Source organism: Aulonocara stuartgranti, assembly GCF_965226115.1.
Source record: "Aulonocara stuartgranti genome assembly, chromosome: 23".
Classification (NCBI taxonomy): domain Eukaryota; kingdom Metazoa; phylum Chordata; class Actinopteri; order Cichliformes; family Cichlidae; genus Aulonocara; species Aulonocara stuartgranti.
This window is the reverse complement of record NC_138958.1, coordinates 9005990-9012273: the sequence shown is the minus strand read 5'-3', so window position 1 is coordinate 9012273 and position 6284 is coordinate 9005990.

Genomic DNA, 6284 nt, shown 5'->3' with positions numbered 1-6284 from the left:
CTCTGTTTCAAACAAAAATTCCTTGGATGAGAGCAGGTTAATAAGAAGAGAACAACATCAATCTTCAGTCTGTTTAAGGAGTATTTTTTAAAATAGCCTCACTACATGTAGGTAGATCTGCTCAGTTGTTCCCTAACAAAGTATGTAATCAGCCAGTCACAACAATTCAGCACATTTAGGCAGGGTCAAGACAACCTGCTGAAGTGCTGAAACCTGCTGAAACTGAGCATCAGAATGGAAAAGAAAGGGCATTTAAGTGAGTTTAAGTGAATGTGGCATGATTGTTGGTGTTCTGAGCATTTCACAAACTGTTGATCTGTTGATTTTTCCACAAAAACATTTCTACGATTTACAGAGAATGTCCTGAAAAAGTCTTGTTGATGGCCAGAGGAGATATTGCCAGACGGCTTCGAGCCTATAGGAAGGTAAGAGTAACTAAAATAACTGTTTGTTACAAGCAGGAGAGCTTTAAAGAACACGTTAAACCTTGATGCAGGGCTACAGTAGCATATCACTTGGAGTGTCATAGGAAGGTGAGGCTAAAGTTCACACCAAAACTGGAGAACAGAAGATTGGAAAGATTCTGCATTATTTGGATAGAATGGTCAAAATCTGTTATGAATGGATAAACCATTGTTTAAATGGCACAGCCTGGCTGAATATGGTTGCTGATCACGTCCGTACCTTTATGACCACAGTGTTCAATGCCTGACTGCAGTGGGATAACGAGTCGTGTGTCACAAACCTCAAATCATCTCAAACTGGTTTTCTACAATCAGTTCACTGTACTCACGTGTCCTCAGCAGTCTCCAGATCTCAATCCAGAAGATCAGCTTCGGGATGTGGTGAAACAGGAATGTTTTCAGGACCTTGTTCAGTCTTTGCCACGAAGTATTAAAGCAGTTCTGAAGGTAAAAGCTCTGTACATAAAAGTGGACTGAGTATTACTCTCTGAGACGGCTTTTAAGCCCTGAAAATAACAATTTCTTACCATGTCTCTATTTTTAAAAATAATCTACGCTTTTTACCATCGAAATTGCTTCTTTTCAAAAGATTTCATGGTTTTAAAGGTTTTATGCTTCCGCAGACAAAACCGAGAAGAAATGAAACCAGGATTGAACAGGACATATCTATGTGATTTTCTTTAAAATGGAGAAATCAATTCCTTAACATTAATCCTATGATTAATTTAAAGAATATAGATGGATAGATGTGATGCTGGCTCAAAGACACTTTAAGTGCTAATTGTGCTGTTTATCACAGAGCATGCAGTGACTTTCTGTGTAAAGAGTGAGAAGGCTGAAAATGTGATTTTCTGCAGTTCTCCTCCTGTTGCTGATTTCTGTCACCTGTCAGATTTGTTTAACACATTTGCTGAGAGCTGTGACAACAAAGTAAACAGTACTGAAGCAGAGGAGGATTTTGATCACCACCTGTGAGAAGACCCTGGAGGTAATAATAGCAGGACTGCAATCTCTCCAAAAGCATTGCAGTTTAACTTTCACTATTTACTTAGCTTCTAGCTTTTAGCTGCTGGAGCAGAGCTGTTGAGCAACACATCAGCCTCCAGACAGGAAGAGAGGGTCAACACGGTAGTCCCAGAAAGTCTGGAAAGGCTGGTTTGTTGAAGGCACGGTGGGTGGCAGGAACTACCATTAATTTCTTAATGCCTTTTTTGGCCAGTAGATAGTTTCTCAGCAAATAACGACTATTAGACAGTCTTAAAAACAGAAGGCATCACTACCAAGGCAGCAGCGTGTTCTTTTATGGCTTTTGCCACCGCTTTAGTGCAATGTGGACTGTTTCAGCATTACAGGAGGAATGGTGTGGATGTGTTTGCTGTGGTGCGAGCAGGAATTCTCATTTGTCTTGCACAGATTGAGCAGCACTTTTCACTGCTTTGTCTCAGGAAAGAAGCTGCAGAGAGGTGTTTGCATGGCTCCTCAGTTTCATACCCCCATTAGTTTCTCGCGGAAAAGTCATGCAGTTACTTTGACACAAATATGAAAAGTTTCCACTTTCTGAGTCAGTGTGCTAATTTGCTTTACACCTCATTTTAAAGTCATTTACTCTCTTTCTCACTAATGCTTTCTGCGTCCAGGCTGCGTTTGTTATAAAAACACAACTGATGCCATTTTTGAAGGTTGCCAGCACATTCTGAAAAGGCCACCTACCACGCATATGACTAAAACTGATGTACGATTTGTTGAACTTCATTTCTACTGAACAAAATTTTGTAGTTTTAGAAAAGGTTCAGTGTCACCGGCTCATTGTTTCCTGGCTGTTATCAACTTTCATATTTAGACTTTCAAATAGTAGGTTACTGAAATTATCAGTATTTTATGGAGATTTTCATAGCAACCTCTGGACTGGTGTAATGTATAGTGCTTCAAAATTCTCTCAAGTTTCTGTCGTTCAGATTGTTCATTTGCTATATTAACAGTTTTTAGCTGTTACTGATTAAATCTGATTTTTGTTTGATGAGAAAAATGAAAGGGCTTAATATGAGACTCTATGAGAGTTGTTGTGAGTGACCATCTAGCACAGAAGAATGTGAACAACCAGCACAAAAGAAAGCATCAATTTTAGTTTTTAATTAAAACATTTTTAAAATTTTTTAGCTCAAATTATGCACTAAATCAAAATAAATGTCAAACAGCCTTGAGACCAGTTTAAAAAAGAAAGAGCTTTTTGTCCTCAAGGATTCATAAACACCATCTAATATATTATGTAACAAATAGGCTGCATTTGTAGAAAAGCCCTTTATTATGCCTTTATTATTTTTGTATGTGTTGTAGTATTACGCTGCTAATGAATTTGCTGCTCTGCATCAAGTCACCACAAAATAATCAGTAAGCACCTACATGTCATACCGTGGCAAGATAATCTCTGGAAAATAAGATAAAGTTTATTAATCCCATTGGGGGAAATGTGCACGGCTGGATAAATTCTTGTACAGGCAGAAGTTATTTCAGGTGATCCTAAATGTAAAACAAACACTTGGAATTTAATGGGTATGTGCCAGTGGGAAATGACAAGCAGAGGTATGAGGTAAGCCAATTAAACTAATTAACAATAGCAATAGAATGTGGCAAGTGGACACAGATTAAGACAATTAGTATCATGTAGTCAGGATTGTGAGACGACTACATCTGGAACTGTACACCAACGGTTATGAAATACACAATTTCAAAAAGCCGTTAAGGAGACTTATCCCGCTAATTTTCTGCTCCCTGCTATTGTTCTTAGACTCTACTATAGCAGCTTTGCATGATTCATGGTGAAAATAATCCGTATTTATCTTATACTTTGATGCAAAACTGACACTATATTGCCAAAAGTATTTTCTCGTCTCGTCTGCCTTCACACATGTATGAACTTTGGTAGCAACCTATTCTTAATCCATAGGTTTTAATATGATGTCAGGCCACCAAAACCAAAAGGAAAGAGACATCCCAAAAACTGTTCCCACAAAGTTGGGAGGATGAAATTGTCCAAAATGTCTTGGTATGCTAAATCATAAGAATTCCTTTCACAGGAACCGAGGGGCTGAGTTAAACTCCTGAAAAACAACCCCACACCTTAATCTTCCGTCCACAAAACTTTATACTTAGCACAATGCAGTCAGACAAGTACCGTTCTCCTGGCAACCACCAAACCCAGACTCGCCACACGGAGAAGCGTGATTTAATGACTGGACTTGGTGCATCCTGAAAACAACCCATTCTTTGAAAAATGTTTGTAGAAGCCGTCTGCATGCCTAGGTGCTTTATTTTATATACCTGTGGCCATAAAAGTGATTCGTTTGGATGAGTGAGTGAATACTTTTGACAATATAGCGTAGTTTGTCTTTTAGTTCCATTCAGCTTAAGCAAACTTGTATCGATTGGTCAACCTTAACAAACTGAAGACTTGAACAGCAGGTGGGTGGAGGTGTCATGCTTACAACCAGAGCTGTATGCATAAGATTATTGAAAAATTGAGCAAAACTGAGCATTTAAACCAGTCTGAACCCTGAGCTTTGAAGGAATACCCGTCTCTCTGTTTATCTGTCGCATTAAATGTCTGAGAACCTCAAGTCCACACCAATTCAACAGAGGTGAATACACAGTTAGCTTATTAATATCAGTGTGTCATATCTAATAAAATACAAATGTCAAACATTTTATATAAAAGTTAGGCAACTGTGACACATTAGGCTGAACAAGTTAAACACAGGTAAATGCTGCAGCTGTCTCCTGTGTTTCCTCGTTGGATGCAGACTCACTGAAAGCAGGTAGGGAGGCAGAAGGAAACAAGTGAAAATATAAACAGAGAGAAGACTGTGCCAGACTGCTGACAGCAGCTGTACTTTGCCTCCCGAGGGATTAGCTGAGATTTCAGGGTGACTGAGAGGACACTAAGCTGATAGCTGGTTAGACAAGCGCACTGTCTAATTTTCAAAGAAAACCAAAACAAACAGGAAGTTTCGTTCAGACTAAGATATGATGTGGACAGAGCCGGCTACTGTAGAGGTGATGAGTGATCTACCCAATTAGTTTTTTCTTCTGATAAATATGTGGTATACAGGCCCATTGATCTCCGGGCTTATCTCATCGTTCATACAAACTGTTATCAGTTCTGTGGTCTCATATTAAATTATCACGTAGTAACAAATTTAAAGATGATCCTAATATTTTGCTAGATGGTAATTGCCATACCGCGCCATCGGCCCATCAGCAGTAGGCGGTAGGTGAAGTGTCTTGCCCAAGGACACAACGACCAAGACTGTCTGAGCCGGGGCTCGAACCAGCAACCTTCCAATTACAAAACAAACTGCCAACTCTTAAGCCACGATAATAGGTATGTCTAAGTAGCCTAAAGGGAATAAGTGCTTGAAAAAAGTGCTTGTATGAATGGGTGAATGGGGCAAGTAAAAAGCTCTTTGAGTGCATTTAGTATTATGACACCAGAGGAGATTTCTTTTCCGCTCCTTCTGTAGAAATAACCGTATTTGTTTTGCATGTTTGTCCACCACTCTCGAACATTTGCTTGCTGAAATATTGAACCATGTCTTCCATGCAATAGCCATTCAGGTTCAAGATGTTTGGAGCTGTTATGCATATGCTGCCAGTCTGAAGCCTCTCCAGAACATTTTAGTCAGATTCAGCTGAGCCGAATCCATGACACTATACCTTTGTTCTGAGGTAGTCATAGATTTACAAGTGTGTACAGAAGTATGATCTTGCTGACTGTTTTTATTTGCCCATCTTTGCAACAATACTATTGCTCTGGTGTTATATTTATCCAGTTCAAATGACCTGAACTCTTGTGATATCTTGTGACACTTGTAATACAATACTGTAATATTTTATTTATGTTAATTCCAGACATCTTTTTTTCCCGAAACAACCTACCTGAAGTGGGATTGGTGCATGGGAAATGAGTGGGATGTTTACTGAGATGTGACTCAGAGTGTTTATTTTGTTATCGCGGCAAACGGGGTTAAGGTTTTTGATATCGTTAGCGTGCGTAAGTGTCATTCTGTGTGTAAACACGATAGCCCGAAATGTTTTGAATCAATTCTGATAAAACTTTGTAGAAGCGTAGAGTGGGGTCATGTAAACAGTCCGTTAAAAATGGCCTTACATCCAACAAGGTCTTCAAGTTCAATGTGATGATTTATTGGTCAAAGATTGTAGATTTTTGTCATAGCTTGACAAAGATTTTATCAAACTATGATCCTTACAAGTGTGGTGTGTGTTGTCAACATATAGAAATTACCATGTAAAGATTTGATTTTACATTTGACCTCTCCTTAAGGGTTGATTAATTGAGCTGAATGTGAAAATGCTAATAATATTTAGAAAAAAATTAAAACTTGTTTACTTACTTACTGCTTGTATTTATGTTAAGAACATATAGGCCTACAGGGAGTGATATATGGGGATTCTAAATACAGTATTACGCAGGACCTCTGACCTCTTCTTCAAGGTCAGATAAGGTCAAACTTTTTTTTAGTTCAAAATTTTATAAAATATCTGATCTTTAAAACTCTGCTTGAAATTCTAGTGCCGTTGTCTTGTCAACATGGAAGAAATATATCTGTATGTGGGAATCCTAAATATCATGTCACACTGGACCGCTAATCTCAGTTTTACATTTCATATGCCTCTCTTTCAAGTTGATGAGTTGCCTATTTAGAAATATATTGTAGTGTGTTATATAATAGGCTCAAGTTATGTATGTCAAGTTATGTAAGAATTGATATTAATCATCCATTACCCAACCCTACATACTGTTAT